Source organism: Tursiops truncatus, chromosome 4, assembly GCF_011762595.2.
Source record: "Tursiops truncatus isolate mTurTru1 chromosome 4, mTurTru1.mat.Y, whole genome shotgun sequence".
Lineage (NCBI taxonomy): Eukaryota > Metazoa > Chordata > Mammalia > Artiodactyla > Delphinidae > Tursiops > Tursiops truncatus.
This window is the reverse complement of record NC_047037.1, coordinates 79,116,600-79,142,163: the sequence shown is the minus strand read 5'-3', so window position 1 is coordinate 79,142,163 and position 25,564 is coordinate 79,116,600. Positions and strand designations below refer to the sequence as shown.

The following is a 25,564-nucleotide window of genomic DNA, read 5'->3' as shown; positions in this document are numbered from 1 at the left end:
GGAGTGGCAGGACATATTTAAAGTGATGAAAGGGAAAAACCTGCAACCAAGATTACTCTATCCAGCAAGGATCGCATTCAGATTTGACGGAGAAATTAAAACCTTTACAGACAAGCAAAATCTAAGAGAATTCAGCACAACCAAACCAGCTTTACAACAAAGGCTAAAGGAACTTTTCTAGGCAGAAAAGACAAGAGAAAGAAAAGACCTACAATAACAAACCCAACACAATTAAGAAAATTGTAATAGGAACATACTTATCAATAATTACCTTAAATGTAAATGGATTAAATATTCCAACCCAAAGACATAGACTGGCTGCATGGATACAAAAACAAGACCCGCATATATGCCATCTACAAGAGACACACAACAATCCTAAGAAACATGCAGACTGAAAGCGAGGGGATGGAAAAAGATATTCCATGCAAATGGAAATCAAAAGAAAGCTGGAGTAGCAATTCTCGTATCAGACAAATTAGACTTTAAAACAAAGACTATTACAAGAGACAAAGAGGGACACTATATAATGATCAAGGGATCAATCCAAGAAAAAGATATAACAATTGTAAATATTTATGTACCCAACATAGGAGCACCTCAATACAAAAGGCAAATGCTAACAGCCATAAAAGGGGAAATCGACAGTAACACAATCATAGTAGGGGACGTTAACACCCCACTTTCACCAATGGACAGATCATCCAAAATGAAAATAAGTGGGGAAACACAAGCTTTAAATGATACATTAAACAAGATGGACTTAGTTGATATTTATAGGACATCCCATCCAAAAACAACAGAATACACTTTCTTCTCAAATGCTCATGGAACATTCTCCAGGATAGATCATATCTTGGGTCACAAATCAACCCTTAGTAAATTTAAGAAAATTGAAATCATATCAAGTATCTTTTCTGACCACAACGCTATGAGAATAGATATCAATTACAGGAAAAAATCTGTAAAAAATACAAACATATGGAGGCTAAACAATACACTACTTAATAACCACGAGATCACTGAAGAACTCAAAGAGGAAATCAAAAAATACCTAGAAACAAATGACAAGGAAAACATGATGACCCAAAACCTATGGGATGCAGCAAAAGCAGTTCTAAGAGGGAACTTTATAGCAGTACAATCCTACCTTATGAAACAAGAAACGTCTCAAATAAACAACCTAACCTTACACCTAAAGCAATGAGAGAAAGAAGAACAAAAAACCCCCAAAGTTAGCAGAAGAAAAGAAATCATAAAGATCAGATCAGAAATAAATGAAAAAGAAATGAAGGAAACGATAGCAACGATCAATAAAATTAAAAGCTGGTTCTTTGAGAAGATAAACAAAATTGATAAACCTTTAGCCAGACTCATCAAGATAAAAAGGGAGAAGACTCAAATCAATAGAATTGGAAATGAAAAAGGGGAAATAACAACTGACACTGCAGAAATACAAAAGATCATAAGAGATTACTACAAGCAACTATATGCCAATAAAATGGACAACCTGGAGGAAATGGACAAATTCTTAGAAATGCACAACCTTCTGAGACTGAACCTGGAAGAAATAGAAAATATGAACAGACCAATCACAAGCACTGAAATTGAAACTGTGATTAAAAATCTTCCAACAAACAAAAGCCCAAGACCAGATGGCTTCACAGGCGAATTCTATCAAACATTTAGAGAAGAGCTAACACCTATCCTTCAAACTCTTCCAAAATATAGCAGAGGGAGGAACACTCCCAAACTCATTCTATGAGGCCACCATCACCCTGATACCAAAACCAGACAAAGATGTCACAAAGGAAGAAAACTACAGGCCAATATCACTGATGAACATAGATGCAAAAATCCTCAACAAAATACTAGCAAACAGAATCCAACAGCACGTTAAAAGGATCATACACCATGATCAACTGGGGTTTATCCCAGGAATGCAAGGATTCTTCAATATATGCAAATCAATCAATGTGATACACCCTATTAACAAACTGAAGGAGAAATACCATATGATCAACTCAACAGATGCAGAGAAAGCTTTTGACAAAATTCAACACCCATTTATGATAAAAACCCTCCAGAAAGTAGGCATAGAGGGAACTTACCTCAACATAATAAAGGCCATATATGACAAACCCACAGCCAACATCGTCCCCAATGGTGAAAAACTGAAAGCATTTCCACTAAGATCAGTAACCAGACAAGGTTGTCCACTCTCACCACTATTATTCAACATAGTTTTGGAAGTTTTAGCCACAGCAATCAGAGAAGAAAAAGAAATAAAAGGAATCCAAATTGGAAAAGAAGAAGTAAAAGTGTCACTGTTTGCAGATGACATGATACTATACATAGAGAATCCTAAAGATGCCACCAGAAAACTACTAGAGCTAATCAGCGAATTTGGTAAAGTTGCAGGATACAAAATGAATGCACAGAAAACTTGCATTCATTCCTATACACTAATGATGAAATTTCTGAAAGTGAAATTAAGAAAACACTCCCATTTACGACTGCAACAAAAAGAATAAAATACCTAGGAATGAACCTACCTAAGGAGACAAAAGACCTGTATGCAGAAAACTATAAGACATTGATGAAAGAAATTAAAGATGATGCAAACAGATGGAGAGATGGACCATGTTGTTAGAATGGAAGAATCAAAATTGTGATAATGACTCTACTACCCAAAGCCATCTACAGATTCAATGCAATCCCTATCGAACTACCAGTGGCATTTTTCACAGAACTAGAACAAAAAATTTCACAATTTGTATGGAAACACAAAAGACCACGAATAGCCAAAGCAATCTTGAGAAAGAAAAGCGGAACTGGAGGAAGCAGGCTCCCGGACTTGACTTCAGACTATACGACAAAGCAACAGTAATCAAGACAGTATGGTACTGGCACAAAAACAGAAATATAGATCAATGGAACAGGATAGAAAGCCCAGAGATAAACCCACGCACATATCATCACCTTATCTTTGATAAAGGAGGCAAGAATATACAATGGAGAAAAGAAAGCCTCTTCAATAAGTGGTGCTGGGAAAACTGGACAGCTACATGTAAAAGAATGAAATTAGAACACTCCCTAACACCATACACAAAAATAAACTCAAAATGCATTAAAGACCTAAATGGAAGGCCAGACACTATCAAACTCTTAGAGGAAAACATAGGCAGAATACTTTATGATATAAATCACAGCAAGATCCTATTTGACCCACTTCCTAGAGAAATGGAAATAAAAACAAAAATAAACAAACGGGACCTAATGAAACTTAAAAGCTTTTGCACAGCAAAGGAAACCATAAACAAGACCAAAAGACAAACCTCAGAATGGGAGAAAACATTTGCAAATGAAGCAACTGACAAAGGATTACTCTCCAAAATTTCAAGCAGCTCATGCCACTCAATATCAAAAAAAAAAACAACCCAATCCAAAAATGGGTAGAAGACCTAAATAGACATTTCTCCAAACAGGATGTACAGATTGCCAACAAACATATGAAAGAATGCTCAACATCATTAATCATTAGAGAAATGCAAATCAAAACTACAATGAGATATCATCTCACACCGGTCAGAATGGCCATCATCAAAAAATCTAGAAACAATAAATGCTGGAGAGGATGTGGAGAAAATGAACCTTCTTGCACTGTTGGTGGTAATGTAAATTGATACAGCCACTATGGAAAACAGTATGGACGTTCCTTAAAAAACGAAAAATAGAACTACCATACGACCCAGCAATCCCACTCCTGGGCATATACCCTGAGAAAACCATAATTCAAAAAGAGTCATGGGCTTCCCTGGTGGCGCAGTGGTTGAGAGTCCGCCTGCCAATGCAGGGGACACAGGTTCGTGCCCCGGTCCAGGATGATCCCACAATCCGCAGAGCGGCTGGGCCCGTGAGCCATGGCCGCTAAACCTGCGCGTCCGGAGCCTGTGCTCCGCAACAGGAGAGGCCACAACAGTGAGAAGCCCGCGTATCACAAAACAAAACAAACAAAAAAAAGAGTCATGTACCACAATGTTCATTGCAGCTCTATTTGCAATAGCCAGGACATGGAAGCAACCTAAGTGTCCATCAACAGGTGAATGGATAAAGAAGATGTGGCACATATATACAATGGAATATTACTCAGCCATAAAAAGGAATGAAATTGAGTTATTTGTAGTGAGGTGGATGGACCTAGAGTCTGTCATACAGAGTGAAGTAAGTCAGAAAGAGAAAAACAAATACCATATGCTAACACATATATATGGAATCTAAAAAAAAAAAAAAAGTAGTCATGAAGAACCTAGGGGCAAGACGGGAATGAAGATGCAGACCTACTAGAGAATGGACTTGAGGACACGGAGAGGGGGAAGGGTAAGCTGGGACAAAGTGAGAGTGTGGTAGTGTATACATGGACATATATACACTATCAAATGTAAAATAGATAGCTAGTGGGAAGCACTCGCATAGCACAGGGAGATCAGCTCAGTGCTTTGTGACCAGCTAGAAGGGTGGGATAAGGAGGATGGGAGGGAGGGAGACACAAGAGGGAAGAGATATGGGGATATATGTATATGTATAACTGATTCACTTTGTTAAAAAGCAGAAACTAACACATCATTGTAAAGCAATTATACTAAAATAAAAACGTTGAAAAAAAAAAAGGAGTGAGAGGTCCCTCAAAGAGAACAGACAGACAAATAGGTGTCCTCAATTTTTAGGAGAGTATGGACTTGCAAGTCTTGATTAGATAGAACAGAACAGCTGTGAGTGTGTGTGCATGTGCACACATACAAGTGGTTGTATTAATTGTTGCTGTTGTTGTTTTTATTAAGAAATAATATATGTGTGAAATGAAAAGGCTATATTCAGGTAATGTAGCTCAGTCCTTAGTTAAGGCTTAAAGGATCACTAAAATTAAAACTACTATCTGTGGGACTTCCCTGGTGGTCCAGTGGTGAAGAGTCCGCCTTCCAATGCGGGCGACGCGGGTTCGATCCCTGGTCAGGGAACTAGGATCCCACATGCCGCAGGGCAAATAAGCCTGAGCGCCACAACTAAGGAGCTTGCGTGCCTCAACAAGAGAGCCCGCATGCTGCAAACTACAGAGCCCACGCACCCTGGAGCCCACACGCCACAATTAGAGAGAGAAAACCCACGTGCCACAACTAGAGAGAAACCTGTGCGCCACAACAAAGAGCCTGCACCACGAGTGATCCCGCATGCCTCAACAAAGATCCCACGTGCCGCAACTAAGACCCAACACAGCCAAAAATAAATAAAATTTTGAAAATTAAAAAATGAAATAAAATAAAACTAGTATTTTGAAAATGTTCCTATTTTGTGGCCCAGTAATACCATCTCGAGGACTCTATCTCAAGGAAACAATCAAAGATGCAAAGATTTACAAAGAATTATTTATATTACAGGATTACTTAAAATGGTAAAAATTTTAAAACAATCTTAATGTCCAGCAAGAGAGAAATGGTTCAGCAACAAACTATTATATAACTTTTTTAAAAACGCTTTTGAAAAGCCTTTAGGGAAAAGGGAAAATGATCATGCTCTAACATTAGGTGATAAAAAAACAGGATATGAAATTCTATAAAAAAATATTGCATCAAATATGTACACGTAAAATGTATACCATAAGGCCGTGTAATAATGCATATATATCCGATAAGGAAATTATTAGCTCTGATGGCTGATTAATTTATTATTTTTAATAGCATTTGTTTCTCCTAGCAATAAAGTATATAATTTATTTCAGACTATTTAGGAGGAAAAAACCGAAAAGAAAAAAAAGAAAAATTACCTGTAATGTCACTTCTCAGAGATGAAGACTGTTGGTGCGTAGTTCTGATCTTTTTCCCATGCGTTTATTATATTACTCTTATTATCACATAGCAAGGCTACACACCTGTTTTTAGCAAGGGTTACTTTTTGTGGTAAAATGTTGCAAATTTATTTTTAAAACTTGCAGTGTGCAAAGAAATGCAGCCTCTTTCATTTCCATGGCTGATTTAATCATCCTTAGGCACCTCATGGGAAGTGGGAAAACAGATTTGCTAATCAGCAATATTTCAAACACTTCCAGTTTAAACAATTCTTCAGTTAAAATATTTATCTATTAAAATCTGACTTGACAAAATTGCTGGTTTAAGTGGTCCCCTTTGGAGGACTCGGACAGACTCTCAGAGCTCTATGTCACCCCGTCCCCTTCTCCAGGAACACCCAAGGAGACAGTATATATGGGGGCTCACAAGATCCTTCCAGCGAGGGGGGAGAAGAGGGCCCTGATCTGAGTACTGTTGTCAGGTATAGGGTGGCTCTCTTCCTTCTACTGGTTCCTGCTGAAATGTGGCTGGTCCTGGGCTATTCCGCAAAGAGTTGCTTCCCCTCACTATGGGGCCTGTGGTCCTAACAGCTGGCTCTGGTTGTGAAGCCGTGCACAGAGACCTCTTGACTCCAACACTAGGTGTGTGCGGGTCCACAGGCTCTTTCACACTCACACACCATATTCATTTCTCAAAACTCACAGCACTGTACACTAGAAAAAGGGTCAATTGTACTGTATATAAATCACTCCTCAAAAAAAGAGCTATTTTTTAAAGTGGTGAAGGGAAATTTGCCCAAAATGTTCACATTAGCAAAAAGAAAATCTCAAAATTAATGAATTAACCACATAATAGAAAAGTTTAAAAAAGAATAAAAAAGTAAACTCAAAAAAAATAGAAGAAAAGGAATTTTTTAACGTGATTCTAAGGTTTCTGGCTTGAGGTAAACGCGTGAAGGCAGGATCCAGTGGAGTAGTAAGGACATAGGAGTGAGCTGGACAACACCGGGGTGCACTGTTTACAGCCAATTTAAAAATAATAATAATAATAATACAGCTCACAAAAGTCAGCTTCTTCTTGTCACCACGAACCAGTAATTCTAAACAATGTCATTAATAAACTACTCCCTGGGCTTCCCTGGTGGTGCAGTGGTTGAGAGTCCGCCTGCCGATGCAGGGGACATGGGTTCGTGCCCCGGTCCGGGAAGATCCCACATGCCGCGGAGCGGCTGGGCCCGTGAGCCATAGCCGCTGAGCCTGCGCGTCCAGAGCCTGTGCTCCGCAACGGGAGAGGCCACAACAGTGAGAGGCCTGCGTACCACCAAAAAAATAAATAAATAAACTACTCCCTGAGAAAATGTGCTGGTCTAAACATTTGCCATCATTATTTTTAGTAGTATAATACATATGTAAACTTTGAATTAGCACATTTTTATTACTTATCCTTTAATAAACATTATATTCCACATGGAAGTTACTTCACAGAAATCACTAATTATATGAGACTTACACATATGTAATTATATGGCCTGGCCTCTGATACATGTTTATTTGAAAGAACTGGAGCTCACTTCAAGTGCAGTTCCTGTCTTCAACCCACGTTATGTCTCCAACTACATGGTCCTGTGTTTGAAGAGTAGATTCTAAATAAACAGTGATTAGCACAGTGATTGTAAGGGAAGAAACACAACTTGAATTATTTCAAGTCTGTCTTTCTACCTGCAAATCATTCTCTGAACCTTGCAGAATTCACTTTTGGAAGTGTTTCTTCACATATTTTCCTTCTTTTTTCAACTATTATATCAATATAATTGCATTACTATAATTTACAAGCTTTCATTTTGCATTGTAATATTTATTTTGTTACTGGCATGAGAGAAAAATTTATTTCCTGGCCATTATTATTTGTTTCATTTCATGTTTATTACTGAAAATAATTTTGTCATATAAAAAAGGAGGGTATCAAAAAATCTACTCTGGTTATCAAGTACTCTGGATAGGCCACTGGTGGGACCATTTACTAAAATAGGAAATACAGGTGGAAGAAGTGTTTGGGGGAAATGATTTGGGGTCAATTTTAGACACTGAGTTTGAACTTCTAAGGGACTAGCAAATGAAAATGCTCAGGATGTAGCCGGAAATACGGGTAAACAGCAAGATCTAAGAGTCACAGACAAACAAATGGGCCATGAAGTCATGACAGTGAACAAAAGGTCATTCAAGGAAAGACAAAAATAAAAGCCAGAACTTCGTGGCACACCACATTTCAAGGGCAGGCAGAGGAAGGGGAACTGGGGAAAGAGAACAAGGATGAATGAGGATGGGTAAGGCAAGTACCTGGAGAAGGGAAAAATAAGGTGGGGGGGGGTGTCGGGGGGAGAGTAACACAGGCACAAAAAAACACAAAATCAATTTGTATGCTAAAGTCAATTTATTAAGAAACCTGCAATCAACCACACTGGATTTGGCAACCAGGATGTCTGTGGTGGTCTTTACAAAAGCAGTCCACAAAGGGTAGTAGATCTGGCCATTTTGCTAAAACATAAAACTGCAGAATGAGAAGCCCATGTTCCTAACCCTAGGTGAACCAGAGTGGACTCACTGCGCTCCAGTGATCTACAGAAATAAGGTCCCTGAACCACACGCACCAAGATTATCAGAGACACTTGTTTAAAACTGCTGATTCAAGGGCCCTACTTCAGACCTTTGAATCAGAACCTAAGGAGTTAAAACTCAAGCTTAGGTATCCTTAGTAAGCTCCCCAGGTAATCCCATGCATACTAAAACTTGAGGATCGCTGCACTATATGCTCTTCACGGTCCATTCTCCCTCTGACATTCTGTAGTTCAGTAATTTGTCTCTCTGAAAATAGGATGCTACAACAATGATTACTAGCATCCACCCAGAAGTCAAAAACTACATGATAAAAATACAATAATCAGAAGTACTCAGGGCAAAAATAACACTTCTGCTCTTCATTTACATCAGCTCATTTCAATTATGATTACCATCATTCTAATGAGGGTTGAGGAAGTACACTAGCCGGGGGGGAGAATTATGTTCATGGGTAGACAAGAGACCACGGAGATGAGGGTTGAGGGCCAGGTGAACTATGTAAAACAAGAATGAAAAGAAAAAGCTCTGTTTGGTGGTACTGAGGTGCTATAAAGAAGTCATGCAACCTAAAAGCACTAGATTACTATTATTAGATACATTAAAGATATTCAGTGTGATTGCCTTTCTTTTGATTTGGGGAAAAAAACTATATTTCTACTTATTTATATATAGAAATAGACAGTCACTGTTTTTATCTATGTATAGAAACAGAGAATCAATTTTCTTTTCCTTAGGGAGGCAGCAATTTTAATTAATACTCCCTAATTGGTATTGATTTGAATTGACGACTTACAGTCTTATGATGGGCCTAGCTGCCAAGCTTCCTGGGTCAGGAGCACAATGAGCTCCACTACGTACAGAAACCTTTTGTTTTCAGTGGTCTCCGACTAGGCAACATTTTTTAGGTCTCAGAATACTGGAGCCAGAAAGATCCCCGGGAGGCCCTCTAGTGCAGCCTGCCACACACTGTTTTCTAAAAATCACTCTAGCACCTCCCCACTCCCACTTGGAGCCTAAAGGATGTGCTTGTTTCCCTTGAGTTTTTCCAGTCACTCCCTCTTGACTCATCTGTGGCATTCTGTATATTAGACTACCTTGGGAAAGATGGCTCTTGGGTACCATTACACTCTGGGTTTGCACACTTGCTTTACAGATTTGTAAGTAAAATAGCAAGTGGAAAAAAAAGTCAGAAGGTTGGATGGGTTATATCTATGACTGTATTTTTTTTTTTTTTTTTTTTTTTTTTTTGCAGTACACGGGCCTCTCACTGTTGTGGCCTCTCCCGTTGCGCAGCACAGGCTCCGGACGTGCAGGCTCAGCGGCCATGGCTCACGGGCCCAGCCGCTCCGCGGCATGTGGGATCTTCCCGGACCGGGGCACAAACACGTGTCCCCTGCATCGGCAGACAGACTCTCAACCACTGTGCCACCAGGGAAGCCCTATGACTGCGTATTAACCGCAGTGTTTCAGAAACAAGTAGCACACAGGTAGATAATGAGCGCAAATCAGAGGATGGGCTAAAGAATGGGCAGAGCTAAAGAGAAAAGGAAAGGGGCTCAGGGTTGAGGACTTCGTATCAGTATGTCACAGGCTGAGAAAAGGGTTTGAAATACTAGCTTAAGGTAAGTACACACATTACAGCAAATACACAGGTTACCTGCAGGAAGAAGGGCAAGGCAAGAGGAGAAGGTGCAAAACCAAAAGAAGAAAAGACATTTTATACTTTTAACTAGCTGTTAGGTTTCGTTTTTTTAAGGCTCTGAGCATATGGCTCTTTCATAGGTAATCCAACCTATTTTAGTGCCAAATAAGATCACTTCTAGACATCCTCACACAAACAAAACATCTGTCTTATTTATGAAGGCCTGTAGAAGAGAAGATTCCACAAACTCATTCTTGTAGGCAACTTCCATCTCCATATCATGAATCTCCAATGATATAGATAAGGATTTCCAGACTTAGGTTAGTACAAAGGTAGCATTGAGACAGTATGTCAAAGACTACATATTTACCCAAATAAAAGGCAACCAGATTACAGTGATAAGGGCCAGATTTAGATTTAAATTTAAGATAGCCAAGTGAAAGAATCTTTTTGCCACTTCCTAGTCTCTACATCCAGTTTATTCTTTCATAAACTGAGTATCCCGCAGCTTAACCCAGCAGCTCAGTGCTCCTTCCTCTCCCTTTGTCTCATTTCCATTCCCAGGACATCTCTGGAATGCGCAGGGTTCTCCCTGCACAGGAGGTGGTAACACAGCACCATGTCTAGAAGAGACAACTGCTCCCATTGCCTTCTGTAATTCTACCTAATAGATAAGCTGGAGAAGGAAAAGGGAAAAAAAGGACACGTTCCAAACTTAACCGGGTACTGAAGGAGGGCTCTAACTTAACCACATTGTTATATTCTCAGTGAAGTAACCCAAGTTCTAAAGGTTACTAAACACAAGGGGATGCCAAATACTGAGTTTCAAAAATTAATGCCAAAAACATTAAACTCAAAGACAAATGTGTCAAGTAAATGTCCAGGTATTCCACTCATTAAAGTAAAAGATTAAAAGGCTTATAAAGGCCATTGATCATAGTATGACCTGTGTTAAATCTCTCCTCTAGGCTTTCTTTACATTCTCTATCAAGAGTTAGACATGACTGTATAAGAATCTACTGTTTTGGCAAACTGATGACCCAGAACAAACTATTTCACTTTCCCCAGCTGTCAATCATGAACCCAAGAATCATCTTTTAAAAGTTAAATATAAGCATTTCTAAATGAAGCTGCCGGGCTTTCCTGGTGGCACAGTAGTTAAGAATCTGCCAGCCAATGCAGGGGACATGGGTTCGAGCCCTGGTCCGGGACGATCCCACATGCCGCGGAGCAGCTAAGCCCGTGCGCCACAACTACTGAAGCCCGCGCGCCTAGAACCCATGCTCCGCAACAAGAGAAGCCACTGCAACGAGAAGCCCGCACACCACAACGAAGAGTAGCCCCCGCTCACTGCAACTAGAGAAAGCCCACGCACAGCAACGAAGATCCAATGCAGCCAAAAATAAATAAATAAAATAACTTTTTTAAAAAATAAAAAATAAATGAAGCTGCCTCCAGCACCTGCCACTCTGCTCCTCAGTCGCTGTGCCACATGTCCAGCCCTCAGATCCTCCAACATACCCGGCCATTTCCAACTTCAAGACAACAGCCTCTTCTTTGACCCTTTTACTCTCTAATTCCTATTTGCTTTTCAGGTGTCAGCTTAGACATCACTTCCTTAAAGCACCCTTCTCAGAAAGGCCCCCTTTCCTATGCATTCTTTCTCATAGTACCAGGTGTTTTTTCTCATCAGCATCTATTGAAACATGTTAAATAAATAAGTGCATGAGCAAGCAAGTAAATAAATATAGTTGTACTGTTTTCTCTTTGTAGAGGATTTTCTATTTATTTTATTTCATTTTTTTATTATTCACTGGCAAGCAGTATCACGGAACAGGGCAAGGATTCCGCCCAAAGTTAATGCATCTTCTTCCTTACTCTCACAATAAGGGCACACTTTGGAATAACCTTACTGTGACAGGGTCATTACCAGTAGAAAAGTGTGTGTGTGTGTGCATGTGCGTGCATGTGTATGTATACACACACACGTGATTTTTTTTGAGAGCTTCTTAATTAAAAAAAAAAAAAACCCAGATAAGATTGCATTAAAAGCAGAGTATTACACAACTCAAGTTGTTTGTAAGGGATCATTTAAGGACTTAAAAAATATTAGATGCACTATATACTTTTACATGTAAAAAACAATACATGTTTTATAGGTCATCCCTGAAGAGGGGCACATGGCTGACTTCTGCAAAATGGGTTCTGCGTTTTCCTGTGGAACTGGGGGAAACAGATGCATTGCTGCGGAGGGTGGGGAGGGGGAACAGGATAACATGTGGCTGAAGCCTCTAGACTTTCAGCTCCTGCCTTCCTTTCCCAGGTCTCCTGCCTGCCCTGGACCTCCAGGGAATTATTATAGCCAGAGAGGTAATATGCAAAAGGAAGATCCAGCCTCTTCAAAACAAAATGGAGGACGACCCCTCTATGAAGAGGCTCCAAATACTGAATAAAAAAGAAAGTACAGAACAGGGCAGGAAACCAGCTGAGTTTCTTTCAAGCAAACAAATGAAACACAGAACTACAATCTGTGATAAAATTATTCTTGCGGTCAAGGGACCGCAATTAATGTCACATAATTTTTCATAATTAAAAAAACTTAAACAAGACAGAGCATTTGCTTTCTCTATCCCTTCAATAACTCTGAGCAAGTATTAACTAAAGAGGTTAAACCTGTAGGTGCCCATATTCCAAAGTTCTTTTTACCAAAGTATACAACTGCATTAAAACAGAGTACTTATTCAGCTACCTATTTTTAAGTGACACCTGAAAAACGAACACCATCAAGCTTTCTAAAAATAAGCAAATCAGCTTTGTTTCACTTGTGGGAGCATGCATCCACCCACTGCTTGCTTCTTTTTTTCTTACATCTTTATTGGAGTATAATTGCTTTACAACGCTGTGTTAGTTTCTGCTTTATAACAAAGTGAATCAGTTATACATATACATATGTCCCCATATCTCTTCCCTCTTGCGTCTCCCTCCCTCCCACCCTCCCTATCCCACCCCTCTAGGTGGTCACAAAGCACCGAGCTGATCTCCCTGTGCTATGCAGCTGCTTCCCACTAGCTATCTATTATACGTTTGGTAGCGTATATATGTCCATGCCACTCTCTCACTTTGTCACAGCTTACCCTTCCCCCTCCCCATATCTTCAAGTCCATTCTCTAGTAGGTCTGTGTCTTTATTCCTGTCTTACCCCTAGGTTCTTCATGACATTTTTTTTCTTAGATTCCATATATATGTGTTAGCATACGGTATTTGTCTTTCTCTTTCTGACTTACTTCACTCTGTATGACAGACTCTAGGTCCATCCACCTCACTACAAATAACTCAATTTCGTTTCTTTTTATGGCTGAGTAATATTCTATTGTATATATGTACCACATCTTCTTTATCCATTCATCCGATGATGGACACTTAGGTTGCTTCCATCTCCTGGCTATTGTAAATAGAGCTGCAATGAACATTTTGGTACATGACTCTTTTTTTTTTTTTTTTCTCTTTTGCGGTACGCAGGCCTCTCACTGTTGTGGCCTCTTCCGTTGTGGAGCACAGGCTCCAGACGCGCAGGCCCAGCGGCCATGGCTCACGGGCCCAGCAGCTCCGCGACATGTGGGATCCTCCCGGACCAGGGCACGAACCCGTGTCCCCTGCATCGGCAGGTGGACTCCCAACCACTGCACCACCAGGGAAGCCCTACATGACTCTTTTTGAATTATGGTTTTCTCAGGGTATATACCCAGTAGTGGGACTGCTGGGTCACGTGGTAGTTCTATTTTTCGTCTTTTAAGGAACCTCCATACTGTTCTCCACAGTGGCTGTACCAATTCACATTCCCACCAGCATTGCAAGAGGGTTCCCTTTTCTCCACACCCTCTCCAGCATTTATTGTTTCTAGATTTTTTGATGATGGCCATTCTGACCAGTGTGAGATGATATCTCATTGTAGTTTTGATTTGCATTTCTCTAATGATTAATGATGTTGAGCATTCTTTCATATGTTTGTTGGCAGTCTGTATATCTTCTTTGGAGAAATGTCTAGTTAGGTCTTCTACCCATTTTTGGATTGGGTTGTTTTTTTGTCATTGAGCTGCATGAGCTGCTTGTAAATTTTGGAGATCAATCCTTTGTCAGTTGCTTCATTTGCAAATATTTTCTCCCATTCTGAGGGTTGTCTTTTGGTCTTGTTTATGGTTTCCTTTGCTGTGCAAAAGCTTTTAAGTTTCATTAGGTCCCATTTGTTTATTTTTGTTTTTATTTCCATTTCTCTAGGAGGTGGGTCAAAAAGGATCTTGCTGTGACTTATGTCATAGAGTGTTCTGCCTATGTTTTCCTCTAAGAGTTTGATAGTGTCTGGCCTTACATTTAGGTCTTTAATCCATTTTGAGCTTATTTTTGTGTATGGTGTTAGGGAGTGTTCTAATCTACAGATTCAATGCAATCTCTATCAGACTACCATTGGCATTTTTCACAGAACTAGAACAAAAAATTTTACAATTTGTATGGAAACACAAAAGACCCCGAATAGCCAAAGTAATCTTGAGAACGAAAAACGGAGCTGGAGGAATCAGGCTCCCTGACTTCAGACTATACTACAAAGCTACAGTAATCAAGACAGTATGGTACTGGCACAAAAACAGAAAGATAGATCAATGGAACAGGATAGAAAGCCCAGAGATAAACCCACGCATATGGTCACCTTATCTTTGATAAAGGAGGCAGGAATGTATAGTGGAGAAAGGACAGCCTCTTCAATAAGTGGTGCTGGGAAAACTGGACAGCTACATGTAAAAGTATGAGATTAGAACACTGCTTGCTTCTTTTATCTAACTGCTAGAGTGGTAGAGATGTAGAAATACACAGCGAAAACAGATAAACTTTGTCTCACATGCACAATATAAACAGCAATGGCTTCTACCCTGCTAATTAATGAGTAATTTTCCATTATCTGCTCTTGCCCATCATGTGCTAATATTTAAGAGAATGCAAGAAAAATATGGGGGCGTATGACCCATATTCCCAAGAAGCGTATCATCTAGTCAGAGAAATAAAGACTAATGGCTGTAGAACAAAAATCAAGGCACAAATAGCACTATGTAACTAAGGGCTAGGCGGTATTGTAATTTTTTTAAACCAAGACCATTGTGACTTTGAAATTTAAAAAAAAAAAAACCTTTTAAAAAGGCAGCACAATCTGAGCTGAATCTTGAAAATGGATAGGATTTAGACTGGCATAAAAGAGGAGATGCACAGTCCCTGTCTGAATGTAAAGAGGAGAAATATAAGCAAATAAAGAGTGGTTGGGTGAGATGCTGAGGGGTTCTCTGGCAGACATGAGGCTAATGAGGAGACCAGCCTGCCTAAACGAGAGGTTCAATTTGGAGCACAGTGGGAAACAATGGGGTAGAACTCGACTATGAAGAATCTGGAAATCCAGGCCATGTATTGCAAACAGCGTCGGTAGATTCCTCCACACGGAAAGCAGCAACATTAGGAAGGCAGAACTGGAAAGGAACTAGAGTAACAGGTACACATACTGCAAAGCACCATCTCAAGCATGCAGGAAATTGGAGTTTATTTCTGTATAGCTGAATTTCATTTCTGTTTGGGGGCTACCATTCCACTGAATGGTAAAAACTGAATTTCAGTCAATTCAGGGTAATCTCAATGAATTTCTGGTTTCTTCTTTCTCAAAGGTTATATCTAAATGCCAAAGGATTACAAAACCTAGATTTGGGGGATCTGGGGACAGGATGGGTGAAGACCATCATTTGCCTTTATCCCTGCAAATACCTGAAGCTCTTCCACCAACAGGTCTACCCAGATCCTTCCCTCATCCTCCTCATCCCTCCCACAAGCCTTCTCCAAGTCTGGCTCTCTCCTGGCCACATTTATACCCCCCTGTGCACACACAGGCACCTCCTGTTGCCACCTAAATTATCCTGGCCATGGGAATTGGCATAGCTACCTCAGCTCCATCCACCATGCTGGGCACGGGGATCTCTGTGCCACCACGTCAAGCTCTACTTTTCTGAGGACAGGAAGAGCAGATTTGGAATCTTCCACACCAATTCCCTTTCTCCCTCGAACCTGACTTCTAAAATTGAAAAGCCAAAAACTTGACTTTTTTATACTACAGAATATGCTGTGTTTAATCTTTTCATTACAAAATAAGTCAGAATGCCAAATGAAAAGAAGGGTAAGTATAAGAAAAACCATAGGGAGGGGATGGCCACTGGTTAATACTGCAAACATTATCACATCAAACTAAGTGGGAAATAAAGAGGACCTGAACCAGGGGATCTTTGGAAATGGACAGTAAATAGGTAAGGTGAGAGATATTAAAAGGAAAAATTGATGGGAATGTTTAACAGAAGTAAAGGATACTGAGTAAGAGAGAAAATAAAATCATCCCATGGTTTTTCTAGCCTTTGAGATTAGGAAAATAATGGCATTATCAAAACAGACACCAGTTTAGAGTGAAAAGGTTCTGAATTTGGTTTTGAATTACATTCACATAGGTTTTTCTGGTTCAAGATCATGACTTAAAATGCCAGCTGAAAAAGGATTCCAGACTTATTCTAGAAATTAGTACTATTGAGTTGTTTCTCAGTAATACATTCATTACTATGGTTTTCAAATACTATCAGACTTCAAATAGATACACAGTTTTATGAAAGAGACAGCACAACTGATCTTTTAAAAAAGTTTTTAAAACCTTCAAACCCTAAAATCTGCCTTTCCATTCACACTTCTCTATTAAACAGTCTCTTCATTTATAGGAATAGGTACATAGGTTACTTATTCTTTGGAAAAAAAAATATTTAGCTGAAAAAGAAACCAAGAATAATGCTGTGCTACCTTCACACACACAGAGCTGGGCAGTTAAAACAGAACAGGCAACAACAGGCTGACAAAAACGAGCCTGGCCCAGCTCTCCACACCCCACCAAAGCCGGGAGGTGAATCCTGGTGAGCCCTGGAACTGACAGATGCTCCTACTGCTATCTCACTAACTAAATCTCTGACCAGAGAACAACCTGAAGAAATATATAACTAGAGTCAATTATAGTGTTTGAGAGTAAAAAGCACTGAATGACTGAAGCACACAACGGGCATGCATGGCATGGACACAGACGGGGCAGAGAGCAGAGAATGACTTTCAAGTTATAAATTACTAGGTCAGCGCCAGTCAAATTAGCGAACTTTAGGGAGTGAAAATCAGGTAACAGAAAATAAATACCTAAAGGAAAACGTTTTATGCCTGAGCATGAAAAACAGAACATCAAAACTTGAGGATTATGCCAGGACATGTGGTTTGATCTTGATTCTGAGATACAGTTCCTCAGTTCAGTAACACTGATTATCCTAAAGAGAAGTGACAAGAAGAAAAAGGGAGAATAAAAGATTGAAAGTATAGTAGGTAGACAAAGGAAATGCATCCTTTCTCCACTCACCTTTTTAAGTCCTTCCTTGCACCTTAATATTTTAGCGTGTAAATTAAGAATGAAGAATGGCATGTTCAAGATAACGTATTCCTAAACTCATATTTAAATCTATTCAGTAAAAAGGTATTTAATCAAAAATACCTAAAACTCCAATTATTATTGCTGTACATTGAAGCCAATGAACAAGATGCATTTCTATCTTTAAGGAGCAACTTCCAAGTCCATGAGAACAGAAAGGAGGCATTCAATGTCTTCTTTGCTTTGGAGCTTCTTCTCACTAAATTTTGATCTACTGACTTGAGGTTTGGGGGTTTATTCCTGTCCTTCTCTCCAGTCCCAAATGGACAGGACTAAACAACCAATTATTCCTGTAGGGTCCAGACACCAGGATCTGAATGCCCGACTCCTCATGGTCCTAAAACCCCATGAAAAGGTACAATCTCTTCAAATTACATATTTTTTTTAAATATAAGGTTTGGGGAATTCCCTGGAGTCCAGTGGTTAGGACTCGACGCTTTCACTGCCGGGGCCCGGGGTTCAACCCCTGGTTGGGGAACTAAGATCCAGAAAGCTGCGCAGCACGGCCAAAAAAAAAAAAGGTTTAAATTTATCCAAATTGAAAATATTAAGCTATATTTAGTCTCATTCACTGTACTTTTTTAGTCTCTGTACTTTTTCTGTCTCCCAATGCACTTACCACCTCCTAACGTAGTATACATTATCCTTATTTTTCTTACTGTTTATTGTCTATTTCTCCTTGCAGTAAAATGGAGGCTCTGTGAGGGCAAGGATCTTCACATTTTTCATATCAGAGAATACTTGCTCAATAAATAGCTGTTGAGTGGATGCATGTGCATAGTCTGTGCAATTCCTGACACCCTATAAATTTGCCATTTTGAAGCAACAAAATCCATGTGACTGAAACATAAAGTATGGTTACAGGGCTGGACAGCTGTATCCTGGACACTTTGGACAGACTCCATGGCTGAATCTGTAAAAACTAGAGCGCCATGCTTTGGAGATATAATTCAAGGATAAATGGAACAGTTTCAGATATGCAGACCAGGATCTCACTGGCATAACTAAAATAAAGAGTTAAGTAGCCTTGGAGAACTAAAATATGGACACCTTTCATGAAGAATTAACACCTTCTTAAAGTAGAGTTGGGATAAGGCATAGATCACACTATAAATGAATGAGGAGTTGGAGTCAGTTACCTTCAAGTGATGCTAGGACCCAGATAAAGATGCAAGACACTGAGAAAGACATCACAGCCATGCTCTCCCTGGCTGTTTCCACTAGGAATGTGGATACCAATCCCCTCCATTTTTAATATCTCCTTTTCTTTCTGCTCTTAGCACTCACTCCCAGTCTCTCCCTCCCAGTGTTTTGCCCCTCTGCTGCTCTCTCACCCGGGCATATGCCCCGCCCAGCAGGAGCAGAACTTGTCATATGCACAGAGACCAGCAGGCCTCTCCTGCCCACCACCATGTGCCAAGCTCAGCAGTGGCCTGGCACACATAAATAAGTTCTGATCTGAATAGAGTGGAGCACGGACAGCCCCTAGAATTAAGTGTTCCATGCACACAGCCCTGGGCACGCACCCAGACGCTAAACACACTCAGTGCATCCAGGATAAATCCCCTTAAAACGGGAGAAAATGGTTGTCTCTGTCAACCGTTCAATGACACCAGGGCTCTGACAGAAGATTAAACAAAGAAATGCAGTTAAGACCCAACTCATTTCTTTAAGCTGATAGACTCGGTGCCACAACTGCTTGAAATTAAGAACAAGATGGGCCATCTTGATCTCTAAAGTTCTTCCACATCTAAAGGCCTATGGTTCAATCACCACCAACTTTTCGGCATCTATCATGTTATAAACAACTATTCTGAGCACTGTAAGGACTATTCAATAAAAATGTAAGAGACAATAGTGGTAGAAAATAATTAGGATAGTTAAGTACTGAGGTAGACCTTGAAGGATTTAGAACTTAGAGAAATAAAGAGGTTTTCAGAAAACAGCAATAGCGTGTGCAGAGATGCAGCAGTGGACGTGAACATGAAACATTCTTAAGACAGGGAAGACACTAGACTAGCTGGAAATAGTAGGGTTCACGTAGAAGAGCTATGGTTGATAACGTGGGTCAGTAATCTTTCAGGGGACCTTGAATGCCAGGGTAAGAAGTGTGGCATTGCGGGCAATGCGGAAAACACGTGAATTAAAAGAGAGACAAAAATGAAATGATGTTTCATAAAAATGCATTTGGTGGCCTCAGGTAGGTTGAATTGGAGTAGATAATGACTTGATAAAGATCAGTTGGAAAATAATGCAACAGTTCAGTTATTGGTGATGAGAATCACCACTAGTGTATTGGCAACTGAAATGAAGATGAAAGGGCAAAGAGGGAGACAGAGCAGGAAGGAAGAGCTGTCAGCCCTCACGAGAAGTCCCTTCCAAGATGTGGAATGGCACACTAATCCTAGCTGGTTGTGCAGAGTGGCACTGCGGTCCTATCCGAGGGATCCCACAATAGTTTAGCACATCTTTGTTACAGTACCTAACCCCCTTGCCCTTCTTCAGTACACAAACCAAATTCAGGTGACTGGCTCCCCAAAAGAGAGTTCTGTACATCTCTAATCAACGCTGTCTCCTTTCAATTCTCCTTCTCCTTTTCTCCATTCCTGCCTTCCAAGCAGCTCAGTGTCAAAATTTTGGAGAGAGGTTTCCACCACAATCACCACTCCACAGAGCCCTTCTCCTCTCTTTCTTCTACAACCTTTCTTCTCTATTACCTTTTGAGTTCATCTCATTAAAAACATATTTGTCAAGATACCTAGTCACCATGGTGATAGGAAAGCAACATTACAGAGAAGAGAAAAAACTGCCCTTCTTCTTTTAGTAGCTTAAACATTTCTCGGTTTCCATCAGTTTACCTAAAAGATTAGGCCGTTAATCTCCAGTCTCTCAAAATAAGCCTGCAAACAGCTCAACCCTCTTTCCAAGACCAATATATAGTGCAAGCCTCAGCCTAATTGCTCTAATTACATGAAGAACATAATGAGATACAGCAGCAGATGGCTACAGATTAAATTTGACAGAGAAGAAATTCTCCTCTCTCATCCTTTTACTGAAGAAACTTTGCCTTGAAAAAGAAAAATTAAACAAAAAAAAAGTCAAAAAATCATTTTGTTCACAGAGCCAAATGTGTATTTTTAAGTGCCATTCCACTTTTCTATTTTCTTCAGTAGTACCTGTCCTTAAAAAAATAATTCACTCATTTCATGTAGGTTTCTGTTACTTCATATAACAGGTAAGTTTGTACCCCCAATGAACAAAAGGTGCGCTCATAGAAAGTCTGTCCGAAGTTTATATAATAAATCGTATACTTCCACAAACCTGTTCTAAAATCTCAAAGATGTGCTCTATCAAATATAAAATTGGGGGACTGGGCTTATTTGAGCCTAACAACAGAAAGTCTCTATCTAAACCACTGTTAGCCCAGCTTTTCACAAGAGATGGAGTGTCAAACTTCCAACCACCATGTTAATACTCTTTAAACTCAATGTCCAAAAGTGAAGTCACATCTTCTCCTTAAAAATAAGTTTGCTTTCCCAATTTTTTTTCTAGCTAACGGTAACAACCGGCTCTAACCTTGGAGCTATCTTTTCAAACTCCTTTCATGCTGTTGTCAATGCTGTCAAATGGTATCTGATAAACTCATTCACTAATAAAATTATCAATTACCACTCCAGAACACAAGTTTAACAAGATACAAGTTTGAAGTTTAACAAGATACAAGAAGCTTTAAAACAAGTAGATTTCTATTATAGGATATGGGGCAAGAAAAAGAAGGGCAAAGAATTCTATCACCCAGTCATAAACTTACATGAAACCGCTTTCAAAAAGAAAAATTAATGTCCCCGTCTCAACCCCGTCTGTTTCCTTAAAAAAATCCCTTCCTCTCTCCTTAATACCTTCACTGAAAAGGCCTCTGCTAAAATTGGCTCAACAGTTTCTTTCATTTGGTATTCAACTAGTCAACAATCATAACAGCCATATTACATTAATCCTCATAGGCTACATTGTGCCTCAGTAACAAATTAACTCTGAAATCTCAGCAGCTTTAAACAAAGTTTATTTCTTGCTCACACAGTGTCCTCTAGGGATCCAGAAGCTCTCTACTAAATGGTGACTCAGGGACTCAGTCCAGTATGACCTTGTGAAACCAACATATGAAGGTCTCTACAATCCACGTGGCAAAGTGCTTTGGCTCATAAATGACACCTGTCACCTCCACTTATAATCTACTGTTTAGAATAAATACATGGTCCCAACCTGACCCACAAGGAAGGAAAGAAAAAGCAGCCAGGACCTGGCTCTAAGGAGGAAAATAAAACAGGACTAGGTGATCACGTAGCATTGTCTCTATCACCATGAGGCACTTACTCTATGCCTGATGAACTACCGTGCGTCTGGAAGTCTTTATATGTGTTAACATCTTTAATATCCACAACCACCTCGAGACAGGTATTATTATTATTACCCCATTTTACAAACAAGGAAATTGAGGTCCAAAGAAAGTTAAGTACCTTACCCAAGCTAGTAAGAGGCCTAGCTGGGATTCAAATCCAAGCAACGGGCTCCAGGATACATTATGTCACACTGCTTCTCAAATATGCAAGACACAGTGCTAGGCACTGTTGAGGATATTGGTCTTCAAATATTTATAAGCCTATCATATGAAAGAAGTATTTAGATATATTCTATTAAGTCTTAAGAGGACAAAATAAGAAGCAGTACTGAGACAAAAAATTAAGTGAGAGAGTTATTTCTGAGTGCCTATTATAAGCCAGCCACCTTTCTAGAGACTGTATGTACCTCTCATCTAAGCATGAAAACACTCCCACAAAGTGGGTATTATTATTCCAGTTACACAAATGAAAAACAAAAAACCAGACTCAGGGAGATTAAGTAACTTGACTAGGATATTATGCAGAGCTAAGATTTAAACCCAAATTAATCTGGCTTCCAAGCCTGTGCAACTTTCCACTACGTCTCACTGGTTTTCAATATAGAAATAACACAGACAAATCTCAGCCTACAAATCAGATGGGCAAGAAATGTAACTTCATTCTCTTCATTTCTTCAGTAACTAAACTTAATTTTCATTGTGAGCCCCCACTGAGCTGAGAGGCAGAAACTTAATCTTTGCAGTTTTGCTGTGAGGTTTACGGAGAAGTTCACTCTCCTCTAGAATTCATCAAACCTTCCTAGAGGTTCTCTCAAGCACAAGGCCGATATCTGGGCTCTCTCAACTCCCTATCTGACTCTCCCTCAACTTGTCTACAACATCTTTTTTCCTGACTTTTCCAAATTTAGTTTTATAGTCAGACCCAGGCTTTGTAATTTCTGAAATTCAAAAACCAGACACTTGCCTCTTCTCTGCATTCTGCTGAGGTGTTTCTTCCCCCACTGCTAACCAGAAAAAGTAAAACTGACAGAGGGCAGCAGAAAATACCAGAAACAGAAAGTACATTGTTTAACATATCACAGTAGCACGTGTTTATATCATAAAGAAAGCCTTTTGACAACTGAAGCTGCTGAAAATGAAATAAGTCATACGAGACAGCAAACTTCCCAGTATAAGAAGTATTTAAGGCAAGCGTGGTTGGTCATGTCGCTAGAGCAATACAGAGGTTTAACAGGTATATTTGGAGCGTGGGTGTGGGAGAGGTGGCAGTGATTGAACCTGGAATATTTGTCATCTCAATGGATAGTAGGAGAGAGAGAAAGAAAAATAAAAAACAGGCAAAGCTATAATTTTAAGGATGCCAGAAGAGCACGGCTGATTTTCTATGCATATTCAAGTGGAAGAAGATAGAAAAGGACAGGTTATCATAAACCTCAATACTGACAAGAGGAAAATTAAGGAAAACACGTATAGCCCACAAAGGAATAGAATGAGAACATCCAAGAATATGATTTCCTAAGGTCCGCTGAAATAAGAAAAAAAGAAGAGAGAATGGTAGGAGGAAAGGTGAGGATGTGGAAGATTATCCAAAAAATTCTGACCTGTAAGAACTCTGTCACTGAACGCTGCCACTCAGTGACAACTTGATGCTGATCTAAAACTGCAGAGCCCCCAGGAGACAGAAGCCAGGGTGTGCCGAGTGAGAAGACAAAAAGCCACTGTAGCCGAGACCTTACACTTATCTCTTTCACAGCCTAGGGAATACATCCTGATTGTTCTAATAATTTTCTCGCAACTTCTGTCTAAGAGCTAATGATAAAATAATAATAATAATAAATTACTAAGAAGCACTCCCAGAGGCATCAGAAGTTATGCTAAGCCCCATTAAAATGCAGCTTAGAGTTATGGAAAGTATCATATTAAAATTTAAGACCCTTCAAAATTCAACCTTATTTAATTTCAAAGCAGTATTTCAAACCAAAAGGCCCTATGGGGGTTGAGAGAGAAAGGGGAAATAGCAATATCCTATCTCTACTAAGGAGAGAACTGAGGTAGGAGGGGAGGGGGATCTATTGGACATTTTTAATGACAGCTTCATTTGTGATATATTATAAATGTCTGTCCTTCTGTCACAGTGCAAGGACAAAGCGACCATTTTACTTATTGTTTCCTATGTCGTTATTATCGATCAAGGTGAAAAGCTACATTTCTGGCTCTGACCTCCCTTAAGCCCTAGACCCATGTATCAAATTGCTTCCTGGTTTTCCCTTCCCTTGGATCACATTCCACAAGCAGCACCCGTTCGATTTATCCGAAACTGAATTTATCATCTTCTTCCAAAACCTGACCTTCCTCCTCTATTATTCTCCATTCCTATGCAGCCAAGACAAGAACCTAGGAGATTCCCCCAGATGCTTTTTCATTCTTCAAGATGAAGGAGTCGCAGATTCTTACCTCCTCAGTTACTCTCAGTTGGTGTCCTCCTCTTCATCCCTTCTGCCATCTTCGTCTCTCCTCTGAACCCCTGCACCAGCCTCTTAGCATATGTCCCCCCTTCTCCTCACCTTGTCTCCCACCAACAGATTCCATGCCCTCGCACCAGATGGATGCTTCTAAAATGCAAATTTGATCATGCCACACCTCAGAAGAGAGCCTTGCGATGACGAGCCCGTTCTCCCCAAGAGACAAACCAAGTTTCTCAGCATGACAGAAAGGCCTTCCATGGGCCGGTCATCAGCAGCTCCACCGTCCAGCACTGGCCGTGTCACACATCGCTACAATGAAGCCAGCCTGAACGACTTGCGCTGCACGCCCCACGCTACTTTACACTTTTTGGTCTTTTGCGTGTAGTTCCCTCAGCCTGGAACCTCCTTCCTCTCTTCAACAAGCCACAGTTCAAAACCCCATTCCTCCAGGAACTCTCCCCTGACTTTCTGCCATCCCTTCTGCTCCTCTCGCCTTAGAAGCGAGTGGCCTGCTTCCACAGTTGCAGAGCACACCAGCCGCACCGCCACAGCACCCATCACACCCTCTGCAAACACCGCTTGCTCCCCTGTATTACCCGTGAGACTGCCAACAGCTCAGGGAAGCTGTCTTCTCCTCCACTCACAGTGCCTGGTGCCCAAGAAACGTTCACTAAACTTTTTTCATTACGTGCCTCGATTTCTACTTGATGCCATTTGTAACATTTTCACTACAGGTACAAATGAGGGATTTATAGTAAGAAATATTGTGTATGCTCAATGTAACAGGAAAATGGCAAGGATCCTTTATCATCCTTCCGTAGGTCAGCCGGGTACCACACCAGGTACACACCTTCACATGATGCTTAATGTTTAAAATAGTAGTGGCAGTATCTTGTTTTTACTAGGAAGGAAACTATAGCTCAGAGAGGATAATAAATTCTCCCAAGGCTAAACAACTGGAAAGCAGATGGGTCAACATTAAAATACAGGTTTTACATGAATTCGTTAGTGCCTCTCACATAAGAGAGAGAACACAGAAATTAAATGGAAAGAAAAGGCCACACACAGAAGAAGA

General features: G+C 40.1%; 1 protein-coding gene across 3 annotated transcripts in view; it reads right to left on the bottom strand.

The window, feature by feature from the left end:
- Positions 1 to 25,564, bottom strand: part of IGSF11 (immunoglobulin superfamily member 11) — a 138,112-nt gene that overhangs the window by 72,727 nt on the left and 39,821 nt on the right. The gene's annotated exons all lie outside the window — the stretch shown is intronic.